This window comes from Meleagris gallopavo, chromosome 6, assembly GCF_905368555.1.
Source record: "Meleagris gallopavo chromosome 6, MGAL_WU_HG_1.1, whole genome shotgun sequence".
Lineage (NCBI taxonomy): Eukaryota > Metazoa > Chordata > Aves > Galliformes > Phasianidae > Meleagris > Meleagris gallopavo.
The window spans coordinates 8132539-8157573 of NC_139409.1; the positions used below are offsets into that span (position 1 = coordinate 8132539).

The window sequence follows — 25035 nt, forward strand, 5'->3', positions numbered from 1 at the left end:
TTTATTATGGAATTTTTCTGGGGAAAAGTAAAAGGAGTGCTACAGATATTTTCTCCCTTCATGGCACTCTGAATCAGCACTAAAGGATGGCGAAACTCCCTCTGGAGCTGCTTTGGAAAAATTCCTAACAATAAGATTTAATATTAAAATTTTACATGCTCTGAGGGGAGTGGTTGGAGCTGGGACCGTAATGTTAAAATTCATGAGGAGCCAGATCTGCAGCAAGTGGTCTGCTCATAACCATTGAACAAAAGTCTCTAAATCCAAGCATTTATGAATTTGACAAAGTCTGAGGAGCAGATCTGAATTCTGCACTTCAGACCCATATCTCAGGTCTATGCCCTATGAGAAAAAAACATCAGCAATTAAACAAGAGGCTTAAAAGTAAAACTTACAGCTGCATTGCACGGATGCTTTGGTTTATCTCAAGCCTATTGGGAACAGGTTCAAGATAAACTTAATTAAAGTGACTATTTAAACTGTAGCAAGAATGTCCACAGACCTTTTGCAGTGACTCAATGGAATAAATTGGATAAAAACAATGTATGGTAAACTTCTTGGTCTTTTTCCAGAAATGGGTTTGTGGTGGAGGCACTGGAAAGGGTTTTAGGAGATCTTGATTCTATTTCTGGCTTTGCCATTCCTTTACCCTCTCTGTGCTTCTATTTCTTATCACTCACTTAGGCATAATTAATATATATCTGTTAGGCATGTAGCACAGGTGAAACCATAATATTTGTTCAGAGATTGAACTGTGTGTATTGGAGGAAAAATATAAACACGCCAGGTGATGTTTTTCAACATACTAGTTTCTATCATTAAAAAAAAATTGTCATGGAAGTTCTACACGCTCTGTTGGAAATTGAGTTGTAATTGCATCAATACAATTTGTAAATTGGCTAAAAGAAGGTGCAGTTGTTCTGTTGTTGAGCCAGTGTTGTCCTGCATCTCACCACTGAAGACCTGGAAGACTGGTACTTTGGTGTTCAGATTCCACTGTAGCAGCTGGCATAAATCAGGGATATTTATCCAGTTTCATATAAAAAATGCAGATCTTCAGATCTGAAAGTTTCTCATGAACATGAGGATGTTCCAGTAATTTCCTCTCAGAGACTCTAGTTTTAGTCCTAGCCTAAATATATGCATATATACAAACATCTACCAGAAAATTAAAAGATTTTAAGGATGATTCAAACACACATAAAAATCTTTTTTAAAAATATAAACTGATATTGAGGTACCTCTTCATTTTTACTCCCCAGTTCTAATTTGACAAATGCCAAAGCCAATGCTGCTGTTACCATTATTTCTATATTATTTTCGTTATTGTATTTTGACATTTGTAGTTCAAATATTGCAGTGCTATGTCTGGAATGAGACCTAGAAAGTGCAAATGGTTCTTTATCAGGATGATGTATTGGTAATTCTTACTTTATTTGATGCACTGTTGAAAAGTAGGGAGAGAGAGATTTTGGTGAAATCCAGCCATGCCTGTTTGTGTATGGGTGTGTGTTTTAGTGCAAGATATCTAAAAAAAATCCCACTAAATAAAATACTTATTTGAAGTTTGCATAATATTAGGGATGGGTTCTACCTCCATCAAAACTTTTAATCAAGGGCCTAATAAAAACTCTAGACAGATTCAATGGAATTTAGGAAGCAATTAAAATCAGCCTAAGCTCGGCACTGACAATAAGTTTGATGAATCAAACCCTGTGCTTCTGAAAGCAGAGGTAAACTATGCATTGTGTCTGAACTGGTTTGGTGGGAATTTCAGCTTTCGGGTCTTCTAGGTGAACTCTTGCTCCTACAGAAATTGCTTTATGGTCTTTGTTGACTATATGGAGGAAATGGGATCTCAGATCTAAAGGGCTCACTTGAAAGGCACGTATATGCACAAACGCACATGCTCAAATATTCACACATCACACACAGAGGCAATAAAATCCATAGTTTAAAAACACACATTCAGAGCCACTGCATATTGCTGAAAAGATGCTGTCAGCTCAAGTACTTCCAGCTTCAGATTTCTTCCAGCTTGAGATTTGCAAAATAGAAATAATGCCAAAAAGGCAAGCATACATTCTCTGTTAAATTCTATAATTTTGTTTAGTTGGGACAATGATGAATACAAAAATCCTTCCTTTTTGTTCACAGTCTTTTACATGGTGGCTGCAGAATTTAATTTCAGACTGCACTGGGTGGTGCTCATTCAGACTGACTGCTTCCAATAGCACTTCTTTTTCTGGATGTCAAATGACATATAACAATATATGATTTTGCCATTTTGGGATGTTGTTGTTTTTCTTAATATAAATTAAATTGGTAATTTCCCCTTAGTGCTCAATAGCGAAAAACATTTTTCTTTTGAAACTGAGCTCCATCAAACCAGAAATTCCACTGTGAATAGAGGACCGAATGATTATAATAACCATATGTTTATAAATGAGTAATAACCTTTATATCAGCAGAGTCCTTCACTAGGAACATCACAGATGGCAATATTTACAGTAGTTCTCTCTGAAGGGCTGACACCTAGGGTGGGTGAGCCTCCGTTAGCACAAGCAATCTAAAATGGCAATTTCTGACCTTCCAGATCAGACAATGGAGGAGTTTCATTTTCCAGAGATTTTTTTGCCTCCCTTCAGTCATCAGTTTTACCACGTTGCTTAGTGACCTTCCGGCACTTGACCACTCGGCGATTTTCAGAATGCAGGAAAATGTTTCTTTAGAACAATGAAAATACAAGTGCCAGTTTTCCTCAATACCCTGCTTTTGTATCTGTACAATTCAAAACCTGTAGGAGTTAGAGATATAATACTGCAGCAAGTAGGCCTCCAAACCAGCTATTGAAAATTCTTATGTTTTGATGAGATAGCACATAAAACAGTGACTGGCACCAGGCCACAGTCTGATTGCAAATGTTCATATTTGTCGGCGAGAAATAGTCTTCTGTGACCTCCCAAGGTCACCTCTTCAGAGTTCTTTTTCTGATTCATCAGTAGCAGTTTTGTCAGTGTGTGCAAGCACACAACTGAGCTCTTCTCTTTCTCCTCTACTGGCTGAGAGCCACTTCTGAGCAATAAAGTTTCCGGAATTGCTTCTGCATATTGCCTGTGACACTTCTCCACTTTGGCTTGCGCTGCTTTTGGAGAGATGGCAAGAGAGTGAGCAAAAGCTCACCCACGTGCAACATCAGACAGTCAGCTGGGTGCCGGAATGTCATGCAGACTACAAAAATGCTATGAATTTGGGGCTTATAAGGCCTACAAATTCAGACCCAAGAGGATCAGCATCTTTTAAACAGGGAATGGAAATTTGAGTCCCTGAGGCATGTTGCAGTGCCTGGTTTTCTGGAAGATGCTCTTGTTGGACCAATCTGGTTCTGCCCAGGTCCGGTTTCAACACCTACCAGGGCCGTCTGCATTCTCAGGGGCCTGGAGGACTATTGAAGGAGAAGACAATTAAATTCCCCAGCCAACACTCATAGGCTTCATGGGCAAATGTGAGATTCTGTTCAGTGGAAGCACTGGTTAACTTGCACTGAGGTGAGCATTCCAGGAGCACTGACCGCAAGTGACAGGGCAGTTCCCAATTTCTGAATCTTCATATCTGTCACCCTGTGGATGAAGACCCAGCCTGGGCCCTAACCTCTTTCTGTATTGGTCTCCAGTACTGCCCTGTTGGAGTGCCCAACGTGAACTTCTCACTTCATTATTGGAGCTGACCTCTCATTTATAAAAATCCTAGCACTTCCCTTTTTCCCAAATACTTAAGCATTATAGCTGAGCGTCTTCTCTGTTTTCACTCCATTTTTAAGTTCCCTAGATTCTATTTACACCATCCCTTCTCACTGAAGCACCATTAATTTCTCCGTCATTGCAGCGAAGGTCTCATGAAATAGATCTTACCACAGAATCAGAATCACTTGTATGAATTGATCCTCTTTAGGAAAGGAATACATCTATGCTTCTTGGAGTCCTCTCCATTTTGACTTCAGATGGACATTCACACCGTGCCTAACCCTTGATTTTTCTTCCTTTCTTTCCTCTTGTGCTTCACACATTTTAAAAAAGCTATGTCCACTACTGGAAGAAATAAGGGGACATCCACAGAAGACAGAGATAACAACATGGGAAACTCCCTTTGCAGTTTTCCCAGTCACTTGGATCCAGAAATCTAAGACCTCCCTCCATCTTGTGCTGTTAGATAATGCGGGGACTCACTCCCTTCACTCGCAGGGAATTCAAACATGTGCTGCTCATTTCAGACATTCTCATTTCTCCAATAAGTGATTTTATTTACTCCTTACTTGATCTAGAATATACCAAGTGACAAAACGTTTCAAAAGCATCTAAATCATTGCCCAGTGGAAGAATGCCCTACTTTCTGTGCCCTACTAATGAAAAGTGGACTCACGGTTTTGCTTTGTACTTTGAGACTGTGCAGCATTATCTTCTTTGAACCTTCGGCACTCTTTGTTTTTCACCGTCAAAGTGACACGGCAAGGACAGCTGTCCTCACTACAGTTCTGATTTTCCTAATCTTTCATAGTTCGGTGCATAAAGAGTACCCAAACATATTTAAACAAGTGTCCTTTCTTACGCAGAGTAGGAACAAGAAAGAATGATAATGGAGTCAGATCTTTGAGAATCTGCACTGGAGTAAACAAATGCAACAAAAATATTACCGTTACAATCAACGAATGCTGACTGAACTCAGTGGGAGCTATCCACATTCATCTGAGCACAGGCTTTGACTCGCCTTAACAGTAAAGTTTAGATGTGAACCTGACCTTGAGAGTTCAAGGGTGTTCTGATTTAAAGTCCTGGTTTGTTCTCATCTGCACTCGCAACAGCAGGACAACAACTTCTGTTTTCCCCTCTTTGTTAAGGAGGTCACAACTTGCCTTGGTTTGCAAAAGTTTTAAAAGTAGAAATTTTTTTAGAAGTAGATAAAAATGGGAGAGAAGTACACTGCAACTGATCGAAAATAATTGTTTTATTGGAGAAAAAACAATGCTTTATTACAACAACTAGCTTTGCTGTTTGTTTTTTTCCTTCTCTTTTTACAGCTGACAGAAGAAGGAATGGAGCTGTGAACATGAGCATAAAGGTATGCACGGATGTAGGACTTTATGAACTGCATGGGGTAGAAGCCTTGATTAGTGTTGCTGAGTAACAGATTAATTCCTTTAGCACTTTCCCGTAAACATGCCTGGCTGTTTATACAGTTGGGGGCTCTACACTGGGTGCATAACTTGAATTCTGCCTTTCTTGTCTTTGTGAGCTGTCATTATCTCTTTCTTCAGCCCATTTCTAATTCTGCTTTCTGCCTGCCCTGTTCCTCAGTGGGGACTTGCACTTATCCACAGCCTCATTGTCAGAGCCACGCCACCCCAGCAGGTGATGCAGAGCAGATGCATATATGTCTCCTTGCAGCAAGGTGGGAGCAGAGCAGATCTGGGTGCACACAGCCCAGTGGGACTGCAGTACTCAAAGGGTTAGGGCTGCTTCCTCTGTTGCCAACAGGAATTTTCCCATTGATTTTTTACTGGGAGCAAGTTCAGGCCCTTCTTCAGCAAGTTACTGACACAAGTATCACTGTTGATAATAGTGGCTCTGCAGCAGATGGAGCGCTTCAATTATCTTGGGCCCATGATGAATGAGCACTATTGACAGCTGCTGCAAAATCCATAGCAGACCGAGTACTGTGCAGACAATTAGGATATCACTGGTAAACATATGGCAGGACTGGATCTTTAAAAAAAACACAAACCCAGGCTCTGCTGGGCTCAGGTTTGATGCAGAGCCAAGTTCTAGGCTGAAGTTCAGTCACACACACACCATTGGAAAATCCCATAGCAGTGGCAAAGTGGGGTCTTGAGACTTCGATGCTTGGATGTCATTCTGCTTGTTGAATATTGTCTTTGAAAGCCAATGGTGTTTATTTGGTGAGAGGAAAAGGAAAGTTTTGTTTCTTTAAGATGTGGCCAAAAATGTGTGTATGGATTTGTTCCAGCCTATTCTATTTCATTCCCTGTACAGTTCTGCTTACAGATGATTCTGTCTTTGGGGAGGGAGGTCAGAGGAATATATTCTTCTGCTGACCACATCAAGGCTTCGGTATTATCATATAATTGTTTGAGTTGGAAGAGACTTTTAAAGATCACCTAGTCCAAATCTCCTGTGATGAACACGGACTCCCCTGCAATGAACAGGGGATTTATTTCATCCATTTGTTTTAGGCAGTTGCAGGCAGTTATATATCATCCAATGAAGCAGTAGGGCAGAATGGTTCTCACCAGCTGTTCTCCTGCTGATTCCCATCTATCTTCACTACAAAAATCTGGCGGGTTTGTAGAACCTGGGCAGGAAAGGAGCAGCACATGAACTGGAAGTCTTAGTCTGATGATCTTCTCGTTTGCTTTGTTCCATAGTTTCTGTCCTCCTTTGGCAGTGTTATCTGTATTATGTAATTAACAAACAAATATACCAAGAACTGTGTGGGGCTGTGCATAGTAAATGTCCTATCAGCTCAGGGAATCAAAAAATAAGGTTGAAAAAGAAGCTTTTTCCTTTAGTTGCTAAATTAACATTTCAAACTGATCCTCCTGCAGTGGGCCGCATTGAGGACTCTACATTTGTATTAGACAGTTGAAAGCAAAGCTTGCCCTTCCTGTACACTTTGCTTCTCTGATCACATCTCATCTCAGATTCTCTAGAAAACATGCTGATTTTCAGTCTTACTATATTGTCCTTACCAGTTATTATCTCGTTGTCAGCTGCCAAAGTTATGAGATCAAAGGCCTGAATACAACAAACAACCTCTGCTCTAAAATATTAGAAAACATATAATGAGTGATGCTATCCAATTCTCTGGCGTTTGGTAACTTGGGAGGGACTTTTGGATCCCACTGTCTGTATTGTCATTTGGTTCTTTTTAATGCCAACTTGTTTCTTAAACATCATAAATTACAATACCAGGTGCAAACATTTCTCAGCACAGATCACTCTCTGAAATACATCTTTAATTGTACCAGATTATGTTTTGATTTTGTTTTCAATAAATAAAAATATGCGAACACACCTACACAGGCAAGGGATGTACGAGCTTGTTTGCTTTCTTTGAAATCTACTTACACTCAGAAAGTTCAAAAGCTTGACTCACATTGTGCTCCTCTTGGGAGAGGCTGAGCAAAGAAGTGATGAGGGGTCAAGGAGGGAAAAAAAATACAGCCAAAATGGGCACTGTAGGTGAGCACAGTTGGTGTGGAGGTGTATATTTGCACTGGACTCATCCAAGATATCCCTCTTTGTCTGAACGGAGTACTTGTGTTGTTTAAACACTGGTACCTTATCTCAGCTCCTAGTATATGACATCTCTTTTCCTTTTGTTCGTGGCACAAGTCTTTCCTTTTGTTGAAAACAGGTAAGGGATTTCTGACAGGTGAGATGGGACTAGAGAATGGAGCAAAAGGCTGACAAATTCAACCATTACTAGGAGTAGGTTTTTCAACCATTACTAGGTAGGAGAAAGTACTCTGTGAATTCAGTCCATCACCTCTGTACTCAGCCACCATAAAGCTGAAGCCACAAACCCGTTCCTTTTGTCCACAAAACAGAGGAGCCCTTTGCCAGTGAGACCACATGGTTGAGTTTGCACTTCTCTCTGTGCACGGATGTACCCTCCAGCCCCAGGTTTATTCTGACCACCTCTTCCAAACAACAGAGGTGCAGGGCAGCCTGTTATAAAGCAATTTAGAGAGAGATTTTTTTTTGTTGTTTGTTTGTTTGTTTTTAGAAAAAGATGGGAAATTTTGGGTTTCAAATCTTACTGCAATGGAATTCAAAGAATAGATTATAGAGTATGTTTTTAAAAGTATGGGTAAAGGCAATAGATACATCTGCAAATAGAATAAAACATTAAAAAAAACACCCCCTGCCATTAGGTAAAAGAAAGAAATAGACAATTTGCTAAGACCAGCTTGGAAAGAAGCAGATGAAATGGGGACAAAAGTGGGAATAGATGTGACCAGAAGACCATGGCACCATGTCCCTGCAAAGCAATGCCACTTGGCACTGTGCATCATTTCCGTGGTGTCACGTGGCATGTAGGTGTTCAGCATAAATGTTTGTGGAGTTTTAGATGCTTGCTAAGATGGTATTAGTAACAACACCAATCCAATGTAAAAAGATGTTCTGTTCCATCTGGGGTCAGACTGCATTTGTTATCATTTAAATTTAAAATGAGGCTAGAGAAGATATAAAGCCCAGATATTCTAGGAACTGACACAGCCCCAGGTCTGACTTTGAACAATTTATCGCTGAGACTGGAGTTGTCAAGGGATCAGCCATAGCCTGTAGCTGAAAATCCTAGACGGTGAGCAGGAGAAATCCAAACATGCAGGAGGAAAAAGGAAAAGAAATCTGTCGTGTTCCATTTCTCTGTAAACGTAAGAGTCTTGTCTCTGTAGAAGTTCTTGCATTTCATCAAAACTAATTGGGAAAAAAATAACATGAATTGACCTCAGACAATTAGCAGCAACTATGAGTGCACTGTGTCCTGATTTAGTGAATTTTTGGGGAAGGCTACTGATACATTAGCATTGTATTCACTTGGTGCTTAAAATGCATTTTATTGATGAGAACTGTTTGTGCTACTGCTTTTCATAATCTTATCGCTTAGATGGTCACAAAGGGCATTACACATAATATCCCCATTAAGATATACAAAAGAAGTTCAGACCTCAGCAGGATTTGTTCTTTTCTCAGCCATACAACCATAGATTGACCAAATTCAACCCGATTTGCAGAGTGCAGCCTACCCGAATGATCAGAACTGATATGCACTGCAGAGTGTATTTTCCCCTTCAAATCTACCAACTTTAGGGAGAGTTAAGTTGTTTAAGGTGAATTATAGATTTGTAAACAGTAAAAAGATGTTGCCTAGTTGCTGGAAAATAACCAAAGGTGCTTTAAAACCCAGAGAATGACCAAATGTCTACAGTTTGGAGTTATTGCAACAGGAAGAAGAAGTACTGCACCCTTTTCAGTATCATAATAATTTGCTCTGGGACACGGACTGGAAAACCTCCAGACCATGCTCAGAGGGAGATGGATGCAGGCAGTCAGCAGCCTTTGCACTTCCCATGGGTGCAAACAGGGCACTTCCTTTGTGCAGTCAGTGTGCTGGGTTTGGAGGAAGGCAGCTAGGTGCTGCTGGATGGACCCATCCCCATCCACGTGTCTGGGCATGGATGGAGATTCATTAACTTAATACTACTGTTAAAATTCCTGTGTCGTGCCAATCTGCTGCTATCTGAGAATTTCCAGCATATTTATGTGGCCAATCATGTAAAATTACTGAAAACTCTGACAAACTAGGTCAAACCAGGCAGGAAACTACCAAACTATAGTATTCCCCATTTCTTCAGCCATTTAAATGTAAATAATGTCTTGTGGATTCTAGTGAAAAATATTGTGCATTCTAAATTAATCGTCAATGGTGTTTCTAACTCCACAAAATTATTTTGTGTCTTTCACTAAATAATGCCGCGGAATCCATCTCTGTTGAGTCCTCTTTTTGTTAACTTGGTTTATGCCTCCTTAGACCTTACAAGCCATTCAGCAGACAGCCTCCTCTGTACTGAGCAGCACAAGGCTGATACCCTTTTACATTGATCAGCCCGTATGCTGGAACTGATGTACTGTTACTCTTCTGTATTACAGATCTTTCTTTTCACTTCTATAGAATCATAGTCATTAAGGTTGGAAAAACTTCTAAGGTCATCTAGTCCAACCATCAGCCCATGCCTACAAAACCACGTCCCTCAGTGCCACATTTCCATGGTTCTTGAACACCTCCAGGGACAGTGACTCCTTCACCTCCACGGACAGTCTATTCCAATGCATTACCACTCCATCTGAGGAGAAATTTTTCCTAATATCTAACCTGAGCCCCTCCGGTGCAATTTAAGTCCATTATCTCCTGTCTTATACCTTATAGCTGTCAAATCCTTTCAATTTTTCAGCAATCACAGGTACTGCAATACCTACATGGATACAGCCTGTATGTTTATTTTGCCTCCAAATGTTTGTCAAACGAGAAATTTTCAGACCCGGCTATTGTGTGCTCCATGTAGTTGCAAACTTGTTCTAAGGGAGTAAGCTGTCTCAATTTGGTCAAAAGTGCACTATACAACTCCATGTACAATGCACATGCATAATGATATATTCTCTTCAGAGTGGCTGTAGAAGTCCTTCTTCAGCTCAGTTCTGTGTTTCTGACACATACCCAGCCTATAGCAGGTATTTAGGAAAAGAGTGTGCAAGCAGACTGGCCATACAGTGATATTCGACTCTGGCACACCCTCGCAGCAGTCTGTGCCTTAGGGCACTGTGAGCCAGAGATTCTATCTGCATCTTTGAGTTTTGTAACGCTCGATGAATTTTTCAGCCAGGAATGTATCTAATTGCTTTTTGAGCCCATTTATAATTTTGGCCTCTACAACATCCTGTGGCAATGAGTTCCGCAGTTTAATTATGCATTGTATGAAAAAAAAAAGAAAGTTATCTTTTTTTTTCTGTTGCTTTAAATCTGCAGCTTGAAAATATTATTTGATAACCTTTTCTTGATACCCTTTTTCTTCAGTGGTAATGGCTGATTTGGCATCTTATATTGCTTTCTTATATTTAGCCTACTTTCTTCGTCTGTACTATCCTAGACTATCAATGCTTAACTCATCTGACAGTTTTTATAAACAGGTCAGAAAGTAACATGTAATCCTTTTATAGCATGTCACAATCATCTTTTCTTTTACTTTTGCTTTCTGTGTTGCTGTTTTTTGTTCTGTTAGATATATCCTTTGTTGATTAATCTGGTGGGTCACTTATGAATATTTTCAGTAGGTCCCAGGACAGATCCCTGTGAACTCCCACCGTTAATTCTCACCACTGAGAAGCCCGACCATCCATTCCTAGTCTTTTTTTGTCATCTTTTACCTAGCTATTCTTCTATACAAGAGCTTTCTTATCCACCTGAGCTCAGTTTCCCTAAATGGCATTAGTGAAGGACCTTGTCATAAAGGTCAGGGATCTCAGAGCAGTACAGAAATAGCCACGCTGTTACGTTGCCGTGCTGTCTTGACAATACACATTGCAGGCAACTATTTTCACATCTTGGGTCTAACTTGGCCACTCACATGTGAAATTTGGCCTTAGAATGCAAGACATAGGGGCAAACTTTGACATTTTTAATTGGTAGGTCTCAGATTTGAGTATTGAGCTATCTCCAATTTTCATATCCAGACATAAGCAGAATGTTCAGTAAATCCTCTACAAGATCATGGAAAGACCAGAAAATAATGCCAGCCCTATCTCAGTGTGCTCTGTGTTACTGGACATGTCCGTTCCACCAAGCTTCTGTCTCACGCGATGTGAAATCACAGACATTCTTCATTCCAATTTCTTGAAGGAGAGAGGTGCTGGTTAAAGACTGAGACTCTCAGGAAAGCATGAACATTCTTCTCAAGCCTTGTGGTATATGCAGTAACTGCCCCAATGGCTGATATGAGTTAGAATCTCTTGCAACAGAGGTTGTTGACTAAGATTCTGCACTAGCTTATATTTCCAGCTATCATTTATCCCCAGGGGAGGAGGTGAGACATGTGGGACCTTCAATTCCTAATGCCACTTTGAAGGCATTGTTGCTGGGTCTTGCACATTTGTGTTATTTCTTTTCATTTTTATTGGTATTCATATTACAAACTTGTTTAGAATATCTGGGTTGTTGGCCTGGCCAAGGCTCTTCAATTCTCACTTGTGAAATTAATGCATTTTATAATCAAAGTTATACGTTCTCCTTTGTCTTCCAACAGGTTTTGACCTTCTGCAGAAACTGTTCCCACATTCAGGCTATCTAGTGAGAAACATTTCTGCAAAAGCAATTACCATGAGAAGAAACTGGCAAAATAGGCTGTGTCTTCATGACAAGGAGAAAAAGCACAGTTGAAAAGGGCCTCCAAAAAAATGTACCAGACAGCAGTACACTGTTTCTCATATACTGAAGTGGTGCAAAAGAAAATTCAAATGAAAGGATGTGGAAGTGAGTCATAGGTCAGGAAGGAAGGAAAGGGATTTCTTTGGAGAATAAGGGAGGTGAATACAGCAGAGACCACTGGAGTGCAAGCATTACCTTTTTTGTGTGCATTTGTATAGTCCTGTTTTCACTTTTTCTGTAGAAGAGAAATCTTTCTGGGTTTCTTTTGCATACTGGGAATTAAGACTGGCTGTGTCAGGCTGCAGACAAGTGGCTTGCAGTATTGTGTCCTCCTGCCTCCCCTTTTGATGGAGAAATTCCACAAGCTGCGGTAGATTCAGCATGTTGCAATGATGATGATGGTACTGGGAATTATGATGGTTAGCCTTTTTCTGACTCTCAACACCTTGTTTTGAATGAAAAAAGGCCATTCTTCACCTCTAGTCTAGAAGAAAGTGATGCTTGGCTTGAATCATTGATGGGGCCTTAATTATTTGTGTTGGGCTCCCTGAAGACAGGGAATATACGACATAATCACAATCCTAGAACTGTTGCTGACAGTATTTCTTGCAGCAGAAAGTGCTAGCTGCATATGGACACTGGATCTTGGTCCACGTAGATTGCTTGCAGTGAAATCTTACCTAATGATTGGCTAGAATTTAGAAGGAGTAGCAAGTGATACCTCCTTGATATGATGCTATAAAGTGTATATTCAATATTCCTTTCTCTCTTGTATTTCTGAATTTGAATCCACACCTTCAAAATCCATTGCCAGTCAGAGTGTTGCTGATGAGAAGGAGTGATAAAGGATTTGGAGAATGCTCTTGCTTGCCTTGGCTATAATTAAACCATTGTGGATTTTCCAGCTGCAAATGTTTACTGACATGCAGCAATCTGGACAGCCAGACCGCCTAGGATAAACACTTTTCTTATTTATAGGGATGCTGAGTCATAAGGTAATGTGTAGATGCTAGCAGTAGGATACCAGCTCTTCACACAGGACCGTGAAGTAGGGACATCTTCATGGGAAAGCTCTGCTCAGAGCTCTTCAGGATCAGCACAACATACTGGTTCTTGTCTCTTTCTGCCCAAACTAACAAACACGGGCACTGGATAGGTCCCAGCCAGTATCTACACCAAGGGAGGTAAAGAACAAATTCCCACTTACCTTCAATACCAGAGTAATGGAGATACCTGTGATTTCCACCATAAGATAGATTTGTTTCATTCTATAGGGATGATCATTCCATACTTGTTTGGTGTAAGGATACCGTTGTAAGGATGACCAGCCACAGAAGTAGAAGCAACACTAGAATACTAGAATAGATAAGAAAAAGGAGAAGAAAGTTTGGGCGACAGCCCTGACAGCTGACTTAACCTCATGGTAGTGAGTTGAACAAGAACAGACAATGAAAACATATATTCATGAATTTATATAGCTCTGTGCTGTGGTACATGTTATTTGACAGATACATCTACCTGAAAATCTCTGATCTCTGACAGAAAAGGAGAGAACAAACCAACACTGCTTTGTGTTGAAAATATAAAATGCCTTTCAGGCATGGCTAAAATGCAGTGTTGATCTAGTCTGCATCTCCTTCAACAAGCTCCAGCTATAGAAATAAGAGACAAAACGTGCATGTTCTGCCTCAACACTGTTCCCTCATCCCCAGATGAAGAGCAATATGGGGAGCAAAATCCCTATGAATTCCTTGCTTTCTTCTGAGTGCTACAATTTATTCAAATTTATTTGGCTTGCCTTCATTTCCAGGACCTCTGTATAGATGAGCAGTACCTTACCTTCTGATCTGTCAAGCCTGAGCATTTTCTGAGCACTGTTCTAGGCAGCAACTGTCTCGTTTTTGATTCCTGAAGCTTTCTGAGGGATGATTACTCATCTGAATGGCTAGGGACAGAACTGTAGAAAGTGTCCAGAGAATCAGGAATGTTCTCCTGTTTTTCTGCTATACATCCAAGTTATGAAGTTTTCTGTGACCCAGAAGCCTAACTAGTTGAAACAACATCAACCAAACAAAAAAACCCAACCAGTCAACCAAAAAAAAAGAATCAAAGTAAAAAATCAAGAAACCATTAAACTTTCATGCTGTCCATTTTCCCAAACTAGGAACTATTCTCCTTATGAAACTCCTAACCAACTATGAAAATAATTCTGCTGCATTTTCCCATATCTTCTTTACTTTTCCCCATCCAAATAGAAATGTCTCTTCCTTCCTCCAGCATGGCCATCTCTGTCTTCCCTTTGATCATGTCCTAAGAAACTGCTTCATTACTGCATATTGACTGAACATCCTTCTTTCAGAAAATCCTAGAACATATTGCCAATTATCTTTACGTCTTTCAAATTTTAATAAGTTAAATATGTCTTCTACATCAACTTCAATTATTTTAATTGATTTGGAATAAGTGCTGTAAGAAAAATAAAGTAACAACAGCAAAAAAACAAAAACAAAAACCAACAACAAAAAATAAAAAACTGTATTAGTATGGTGAGTGAGTTCTTATCTCCAAAGCACATCCAGCACTGTTTCATACCCAGTCTCTGGTTTAAATTCCACATGCAAAGCATGGGTAATCAAAAAGTTTTTCTTAACTCAGCAGAACATCACATTCCAGACCTTAACTATATGGTGGCTGCAGCATCATTACACGTCTTCAGCTTCCAGGCAGCACATGGGAAAACACTGGGCCAAAATGAGCCAGAAGCAGTATTCTTTCTTTGCTGAGTCACATGGAAGCCCATTGGCTTCAGGGTTCCTGGAATTCTCACCATTTCCTTGTTTCATGTTAGTAGAGTTAACCCATTCTGCTGAATTTGAAGTTAGATACTAGGAAAAATTTCTTCTCAGAAAGAGTGATAATGCATTGGAACAGGCTGCACAGCAAGGTGGTGGGGTCACCATCCCTGGACGTGTTCAAGAAAAGGGTGGTGGTGGGTTGGCAGTTGAACTAGTTGATCTTAAAAGCCTTTTCCAACCTTAATGATTCTATGATTGTCAGAGGTCAGCATCTTGGCAATGCACCTACAAGATGCATGCTTGGATATTCATTCTGTGATAATTTCTCATGATTCAGCATTTAACACTGTACCTTTGACACTGCAGTGTTACTTCACATTTGTTTTTCTCCTGTGCCAAAGGGCTTTATCAAAGAAATGTAACTGGTTTTAACAGCTATTCATTAACAATGATATTGTGTTCTGCTCAAATAGATCAGTCCAAAGAAGGAGGTGCATGCTTTAAGATTACTAGTCTAACAAGGTTATTTGGCAGCATCATCTGTGAGAAGGAGGAAGGAGTTTTCAAAGCAGCAGGTCTAGGCCCACGACAAGAATCAGACATTCTGCAGCGGTGAGAACGATTAGTGTTTCTTCCTGTGAGGAGGTGTAGTTTCAGGAATGAGATGTCTGCTCTGTGGTCAGAGAGAGAGGACTGTATAAATATTTCTGATGAAAGGTAGCACAAATGGCTCTTATTTTCCTCCATGGACCCCTTTATAAGACATCACTTGTAGATCAAGATAAATAATATATGAGTGCATGAGTGTAGGCATAGATCACACCTTTCAGAAATCAGATGTTTCTCTTCTTTTAGAAATTTCAGAGCAGAAATAAAAGCCAGCACTGATGATCTTATTGGTCATCATATAGCATGCAGTTGTGCTTTGCAAATTAAATGCATAACGCCTCAGGGGTGAGGGCAGAGAGTTAACCTTGCATTAGAAATTTGGATGCAGCGAGCAGTACCTAGTCTATTTGTTGTCTTAAATTTTTTTAATACTTACAACAGTAAATAAACCTCTGTAGATGTCTCTCACTCCCTCTTAGGCCAGCCAATACCATTAACCACATCTTCTACTTTTATGTTAGTGATCATGCTGTGCTTTTGAAAGATCTCATTAGCTTCTTGGCATAGCAATTAAGATGGGATTGTTGGTGTTGGGGAAGATTAGTGTCTTTGCCATCATTCAATGTGAAGAAATAGGTGTTCCACCTTTATTTTTGGCAGTGGAGGTTTTTGCCCCCAAAACAGAGCTGTTTCTCCCTCATCAGAGTTCCACAGACATCTTGATCAGAAGCGTGGACTATGGGCTTTTCTACACGTGATCATTGTCTCTCATGTTATTTCTAACAAATACAGCTGTATTCACACAAGAACAAACATAGAACCTCAGGCTTCAGGAACTGAGAAATTAATTTCTCCTTTGTGAAGAGTTGCATGCACACACACACAAATAAACACATACTGGAACATGCCCCATAGGTAAAGAAAGGCCTCTGGATGGGACTGTATACTGTTCCCAGGTTACACGAGGAATTATTCTTTTCTGAGTTTTGACAGGCATGCTCTGCTCATGGGCTCAGGTCATGCTGATTTCCAGATTTCTATGAGGTCAGATTGCAAAAGGCAGGATCCTTCCTCTTCTATTATTCCTCATAAGGTGGAAATCTTGCTAAGTTCATTTGGGTTTATCCCAATAAATTGATTCCCTCCTAATGAGGAATTTCAGGCTGTATTTTCCATTCTTTGAGTGTCATTGCAAAAGATCAGATGATATAACATGGTGGTTCCTTTTGTTCTTGAACCCTATGAAACAAGAATTTAGAACATTTGCATGTACTCAATGGAAGACAAAGCTGTCACTGCCATCATGTAAAGGGAGTTAATGATGGAAATAGATACAATACGCCCTTGGGATTTTATGCCCCAAACAGATGATAGAGTAAGGGCAGAGACAGGCTGCCTTGCAGAAACTCTGGGATGTCTGGAGGTAGGGTTTTTGTTCTGGCCCATCTCCAGCCCTCCTGCAGCTTGTAAATTGAAGAGCTCCACTGCAGTCAGTGAAACTGTGCCAATTCACAGCCAGCAGATAATTTGGCCCTTAATCTTCACATGCGTAAATGACAGTCGTAAACATGGGAAATAACAAGATAGTCCAAAAGGTCACGTTGTGGGTGATGAAAGCACTGACTTGCACATGTCTCCAGGCAATATTGATAGGAAAGGAGTGTCAGGGAGAATGCACGGCGTAACAAGTGGCAATAAGGAAATATTTTTTTTCTGAAACTCAATTAAAATTAAACCAACATAACTATCTCCTTTACTGAATGAGAGAGTTCTGCTGGCAGTTCTAAGAGTTGGCTCTTTATGACTGTTTAGCAGTACCTCTCTTATGAGAAAAGGTAGTGAAATATTCACCTTCTCTCTAAGACTGAGCGCTTAAGCTGTTGGCATTGGATCTGGGATTCCTCATTAAGTGTGGTACTTGGTTTAAAGTGTTTTCCACCACTCTCTGATGGGGATAAATCTAAGGTAATGGTGGATTTGAGAAGGCAGCAGCTTTATGATCCAAATACATTGCGTTGTCTATGAATATAATCTATTTCTGTCAGTTACATTGGAAAGAAATAAATTACTCATCAGTCAATCCATTATTATTATAATAAGAGCACGGCACTACTTAACTGCATCAGTTAAGTGGATATGACTTTGCCAATGCTCATAAATGCCATTACATCAATCCACAGAAATGGACCTGTTGATTTATTAGATGATGATGGACAAAGAAGATGTTGCAATCTCTTTTATAATTTAACCTGTGCTTAAAACACGTAGGTGTTTAAGGCCAATACATGTATAGTTATTACCGCAGAGAGGAAAGTGAAAAGGGAACTGTAAACCATAATAACCTCTATCAAGTACACGTCTATTTCGGTGTGTGTAATAATCCTGAATGTGCATTTATGTAGCACGCTGTACAGTACTTAAGCTGCTGTGGGCTGTCATGTACTGTAAATTCACATTTAATCAAAAGACCCGTGGCACATGATTGAGTATTGTAAATTTTCTTTACGGTGGAGGAAAGCAATTGTAGAACAGCAGTTGCGTAGATGAACTGCAGCTGTGCTGACTGTCTAGCAGTAATAAACTTCTCAGAGGAACTTCAGGTCTATCATGGGTAATTCATTTACCGAATGTCTGTTTTCATTTACTTATTTATTTTTAGCAAATCAGTACCCAGCAGTGAGCCATATGAATGCAGTCCCCACAGTGATAACATTGCAAGGCATGAGGAGACATAGGCTGTTGCTGCAAATCAGTAACACACCTGCAATAGTTCGTCAGTTGTATTTACACCATTCTATTCCTCTACAAGAAAGACTTTGTGTACACTTAATAAAGGTTAAAAATGACTCAGAAATGAAAATAATCTTTCTTCTTCTTTCGTGCTTCTGTTTCTCTGTCATTCTTCAAGAGGCTCATTTAAATATTCTATTTTAAATAAAAGCTTTTTACACCTTTTTCTGACTTCTGCATATGTTTTGGGACAAAGATGCTGTTGGAGAATAGCCTGACTGAGGATCTTTAAAGGATAACATTTCAGAAGGCTCCCGAATCAAGAAGGCCAGATTTTTTCAAGTATTTGTGTATCATTTAAGGACTAAATTAGAAAATATGCAAAGAACTGCTCCAAAAAGCTCTTGGTTGAGAGGGTCTTTCAAAAGCTGAGAACTATGGCTATAAGCAGGGTTGTCTGAAATTTCCACTCAGAACTCTATGGAGAAATATGTATAAATTCTTAAGTTTGCATGCAACTTTAAGTAGCTGACAGAAGTGAGAAATATCTTGAAATTTAATTTGTTTCAATTAATTAAATATTGAGATTTGATATTTATACTGTTTGCACTTTTGACTCCTCAGTGGGTATAATATTATATTAGGTTTCTCAATAAGTCTTTTAATTATAATGCATAATATGAAGTATAGAAGGTCAGAATCTTATTAGAAATAAAAATTGAAACTTTGTAATAATACTGAACACTGTAGCACCTGCAAAGCTACCATGCAAATGTTCTCAAAATCCATACTTATGTGCCCATTATTCAATATGAATAAATAGATTTCTTCATCAGAAACTTCCTTGAAATCAGTGGACTGCGTAGTGTGTCTCCCCTTGCTATGACTGAAGTCTCAAGGCTTTTACCTCAAATAAGGAAAGAGATTTTGATTTTGCTGAACCTTTGGACAACATTACACAAGTTAGTGGAGTTCCTGGTAATGGTGACGCAACAACAAAGACTTTGAAGTTATTTCAAGAAGGAAGAGAACGGTCTGTCCCTTTCAAGAGCTGCTCTTTGGGCTGCACAACCCATTTGAATTCCTCCTTCTGGTGGCAAAATAAAGGAAAGCCACACGACCACTTCAAGGACTGCATCTTCTGATTCATCCTTCTTGTAGAATCATAGAATCATAAAGATTGGAAAAGACCTCTATCATCTAGCCCAACTGTCCACTTACCAGCAATATTGCCCACAAAACCACGTCCTTCAGTATCATACCTACCCTTTCCTTAAACACCTGCAGGGACTCCAACACCTCCCTGGGCAGCCTTTTCCCCTTATCAATAAGAGGAGGAGCCAGCACCTTGATGTCTGACACCCAAGGGGAAGATACTGCAGTTCTACTAGCTCTATCACCACCATTTCATTTCAGGGGACTTTTCCTCCACCCTGGTGCTCTGGGTCATGTTGTAGAACCATAAAACCTTTCCTAGGTGTCCACTTTGCCTGGGGCTTGTCCCCAGTCATGCTGTCCAGACTGAGATTTTATCAAATCACTGCAGCTAATGTATTTCTGGTTGACGTTTTCAGGAAAGCCTCAAGAGGTCTGATGAAGCATGTCAGAAAACACAAACCCAAGAGCCAGGCCTGTACCCGTCAGATGAGGATCAAGATCTAGCATAGATTAAAAAGCATCTTCAGTACACTGACTTCAGTGGCATAACTGACAGCAAGATTTGGCCCATTTTTCCTTGGGAAAATTAATGAGCTGTAAGAAAAATATCTGACCATCATTTGACTTATCAAAGCCATTGTGACTCCTTCCCTAAATAACATTTAGATGAATCACCTATTATTTGAGAATTGAGAGTCACGGTAGTGATTGAAGCCAAGTTAGGAAAATAGCACTGCCATTACTAGCTCTGCAGGATTGAACTTGACTTGGAATCTGGGGGTTTGCCCTGACAATACCACAACATTTGAAATCTTATTTACTTTGTGGAGTTTCTTTTGTACTAACCTACTCAATCTAACATCACATGAAACCTTTAATAGGTGTCCTACATACATGGAATTTATTGTCAGCTTCTCAAATTCTGATCTCATTTGCAATGGTGCAAATAAGAAAAAAGATACTGCAATCAGTCACTGAATTTTAGAGTAATGAAATTGGGCATACAGGTAGATTGTAGGCATTATTTTGGGAATGCTTTTTGTTTGATCTTTATTTCTTTCACACATTTTTAAAGTCTTTTCTACCCACTTCATTCTTTCAGTGCTTCAGTTGCACAAGTGGAAAAATATGGGAACCCTCTGGTGGCCAAAACAATATCTGTAAATCCCACTCAGTCTTATTCACCTCTACATAAACTAGTGATAAGATCAAGTTCTGCTGGAGTTAATTGCTAATATGTTTGATAACTTTCATCTTCCCCTTCTGTCCATGTCCACTTGTTCACATCTTATATGTCACTGCCTCTATTACACAAAATGCCCCAAATTTACCAAGACAATTTAAACAACATGACTTTTATTGTGGTTGAAGGTCTGTTGGTGTTATTGCTGATCATGTGTTCAGTTGTTGGGGCATTTCAGCACAACTAAAAGCAAAAGAAAATAATTAAACAGTAATCAGGACTTCCTATCAGATGTTCTTCCATGCAGGTCAGTTGTGATTTCGATAAGCTTCAAGATAATACTTTCTTCATTGTTCTTAAAAATGGATGGACTTTTTCATAATCTCTCAGGATTTTCCTTTCAGCTTTAAAATAACAAAAGTGTGAGCCCCCTTGCTGGCTAGCACAACATTTGGTAAATCCAGGAGTGCTGGTCAATGGCTAGGGCATTTGAGCATCAATCAGTTGGTACAATCAGTCTGACTGTTATGGATTAACTTCTGCCTTCATTGGCAAAGGTGTCAGGCCTCCAATAATGCAGACTTAGATATCTTCCATTCCTCCTTCAGTGATGTCTCAACATTTTTTAACTTGCCAACTTTGTTATATCTCCTAATGAAAATGTAGGCTCAAGATTTGCTTTCAAATTGCAAGGTAAGCCCATAAGACAGTCTCATTTCTCTTAGCTAACTTTCCTGGATGCTGCTGAAGTATTTCAATTCTGCCAGAGATCTATGGACCACAGTCTGCTACTACCCTTCAGTTTGTCGAATGGATGAAGGTCAGGTATGAATCACCACTTTTCCATTTTGTGCCATTGTACAATCAATATACACTCATATAAATGAGCATGCAGTGGCCAAGGCTCCAGAGGGAGTTCAGCCCTGTGGATCACTGCATCAGAAAGTAGTTGCACCAGATTCTTACTCCTCTCTGCTGATGCTAACGTAAATTTTATTATTATGCTGACAAAACTGGCCCACTGAAATCAAAGCTTATGACAATTGTGACAATCAGCATTTCCTGATCAATGTATTACATACATCCTTATTCCTTTCTTAGAGGGAAGTGATTTGATTTCCATATATTAATTTAATTCTCTTCTTGAAAAAGAGTTAGTTCAGACAACTATATACTAATTTATGGTTATAAAATGCATCAAAGACTGTGCATGTGAGCTCTCCACTTATATCTCAAGCTGTTCAGAGAAAGGATTGTACATTTTGCCTTTTAGTCCTCTGCAACATGTGACACAGATGTTATGTAATGCATGATTCCACATCCAGTAAAATTTACTTGATCTCCCCCACTCAGGACCAGTGAAGCAGTAAGGAGCATTCTTCATTTGCTCTCCCTGTCAATCTGGAAGTCAGAAAGTTCAAATCCAAGAAGGTCACTTTTCAAACTCCATATAATCAGTGGAGGAAAATAGGCACAAAAGCATCACACATTGAGATGGACTTCTAAAAGATCTGGTCACCTACATGTTTAAATTGATGGCTTGTTTCCCGAAAGAGTTTGTGTGTATGCAGGATAGTACTCCTCTAGACAAACTTGGGCATGTTCCTGGGGAAAGACAGCTCATATATGGTGCCCTGGGACCAGGCTGCACTGGGTATGGTTCAACACTGCACAGCTCTCTGCCATGGTCATGACCCACTATACTTACACCCTCCATTTTATGCCATGAAAACACCAGCCTGACAGGCTTCAGCACAGCCCTCACATGATTTCAGGCACTTACAGCTGAAAACCATGTGTCCTAGGGCCCTGGAGGCAGCAAGCGGATACCCAGAGCCAACTGCGTGGGTGAAGCTAGGTTTTGTTGCTGGGTTTCAAGGTCAGTCTCCCAGTCTCCTTTATATTCAATAATCCCAGTCTTCTTTTTATGTAATATTATAAAGGTAAGCAAAGTTTCATTTTGAGTTTGAAAAGCATTGTTTCTGTCATGCCAATTATATGGTAGTATTTATGATTCCATTTTATTTAGGAAAATACAAGGAGAGTAAAGTAAAGCCCAGGAGCAGCAAGTATGCACAGTGGGGCTACATCAAGAGAACAAATACTGTCATGTGGGTGTAACACTACTACGGTATCACAGACACAAACTTCAAAGTGAACCTGAAGATACTGATTTCCAAAGGAGTTATGGAGAGCCAGCTCAGCCCTTGGTAGCAGATGAGGGCAGGGAAAAAAAGCAGCCAAGTATTGACTGCCTCATTAATGTGCTGCTCCCACAGCATAGGAAGAAATGTTTTGTGAACTCACTGTACGTGTCATGCTGCTGCATATCCATGCATTCGCAGTGTTGCTTTGTTCTGAGAAGTGATTGTAAGAAATGGCACATCTACACTCCCAGATACATGGAAATTTAGTTGTAAAAGGGCACAGTGTTGGATTTCTTCTGTCTGTTAAGTCCTAGCCATTTGGGGCTGGGCGTATTGCCACTTTCTGCTCCTCCCAAGGCATCAATTCCTTCAGTAAAACTGGATTGCACAGGATTTCTGAATGCCAAGACAAGTTTAGAAGGTAACTGGGTCTGCAGCATCCCCTCTGCAAAGGCAAGAGATATTAAAAGAACAACCTTCACATAAAGTCTTCAGACTGGCTAAACAAAAAAAAAAAAAATTATTTACACACAAAGGGAGCACCTGTGGTCTTCATGATAGAGTCCAGGCATAGCCCTGCAGTGCTGTTTCTGCAGGTACTTCTAAGTGAAGAGCTGCATTTAAAGTCCATGTTGAGTCAGGCAGAGGGGAAAGAGTTCTCTCATTACTCGGCAGCCTGTAGCAAATTGACGGTGTTTTGGTTTCATGGCTTGGGGAGGAGGAGATGAAGGCAGGGAGCAGCGCTCTACCGATGTGGGCTGTACTCAGACCACCTACAGTATGTGCCTCGCGTAGTTGTCATGACTGTTATGGCAACTGAGTTCAAGAAAACAGTGAGCACAACAGATGCTGACAATCCAGCCAGATTTTTGCTCCCTGTGCAGACAGAGTACAGAAGCAGTCACTGTTCCATCGGTAACACTCTTGTTGGAGGAGGGCTCAGTGTAGTCACGTATACTTCTGCCCCATCTGCAGAACTACATAGGTCACTCTCAAAGTAATGCTTCCTATTTATTTCCATGAAAACTGCAAGAGACCCAAGGAGCACAATAGCACTGTTAGAGTGAATTACCCATTGTAAAACACTATTTTTTAACATAGTCACTGCCACTTGCTATGCATCTACACCAGCAATGAACACGAGACTGCATGCCACGCTCAGAAAAATCTGTACCAACAGATATGACCCACTGTTACTGTCACCACTGCTGGAACACACTGCCCAGCACCTCACTGTGCTCACACCCACTGTTTGGTCTCCATAAACATTCAGCAAGCATCAATGAATGCCAGCAGGCACCATCTTTTCTGCATGGAGGAATTCAATGACACATCTTTATTTCATACACACTTCCATGTCAGACGCCATTTTGTCTGACCACGCCTCTGCTACCATCTGTCGTATGACAACAAACTGTAATGGAACATCGGTGGGAAGGTTCAGCCCTACTGCCACACCAACATCCACCTGTGATGTCATGGGCCAACATCATCAAATAGAAGGCACAAAAGGAAGGAATCCTAAGTCCCCTCATGGAAAGTTTCTGAGATGTTTCCCTTGCAATGTGGAGTTATTCTGCAAATCCTGTGCTGTGGAATTACCCTTCTGTCCCCTTGTCTCAGAGGCCTTACTGCTGGCAGCTGGGACATAGCTCTCCACCCATTCGACCCACACATGGTTGGACAGCTGAAGAACTAGCAAATCTGCTCCCGCTGAAATTCGCTTTCAGTTCATTATCTACCTAGTGTCACTATAAAGGTCTGAGCTAATCTTAGCTGCATAATGGGCTGGTAGAAAGTATTCCATTTGTTATACAAATAAATATTTGCTTCAAATGTGGTTTCCCAAAGTAGGGTCACCTTGCACGCATCTGCTTCCAAAAATGCATCTGCTTTGCAACAAGGTAGTAATTATCCTTTCCTCAAGGGGGTTCAGTTTGAACCTACTATGTATACTAGACTGCTGGCGAAGTTTTTAATTTTGGTTTATGGTGTTTGTAGTTTTTGGAGGCACAGGATCAAACGTTTGAAATGCAGTGTTCATCAGATACTACGTACCAACCCCAAATACAGGTAGGGTTTACTTGGTGGGCTTTTTTTCTTCTTCAAGAGCAGCCCCTTTCTCTCATGCTTTTTTTTTTTCTTCTGAACACAACAGTGAGTTGAGTGGATGGATGCACAAAGCAAGTAACTTCATTTTACTGGTAAAATACCTTAGTAGAGTGACACAATAGCATTATCATCCTTCTTTTTTACCGGTTCTTCTTTTAATCTGTATGTCATAATAATGTCATTAGAAGGTGACTTCATCTTTTTACCAGGCTCTTTCTGCACTACTTAATGTCTGTTTGATCTTTCATTCAGCTATCTATTACCATACATATCTATTATAAGTTGAAAAGGTTTTCAGTCT

The 25035-nt window shown here is 40.1% G+C and overlaps 1 long non-coding RNA gene across 4 annotated transcripts in view; it reads left to right on the forward strand.

The window, feature by feature from the left end:
• LOC146544066 (uncharacterized) overlaps positions 1–21482 on the forward strand; it is a 55911-nt gene extending 34429 nt beyond the window's left edge. For 2 of the 4 annotated variants that reach the window (XR_014884139.1, XR_014884136.1), the window contains exons 7-8: positions 5075–5115; positions 11879–18973. This is a non-coding gene — a long non-coding RNA (uncharacterized LOC146544066). Of the gene's footprint in view, positions 1–5074; positions 5116–11878; positions 18974–21200 lie in introns of those variants that run through there. The other 2 variants (XR_014884138.1, XR_014884137.1) reach the window with 2 other exon arrangements.
• The last annotated feature ends 3553 nt before the right edge of the window (positions 21483–25035 follow it).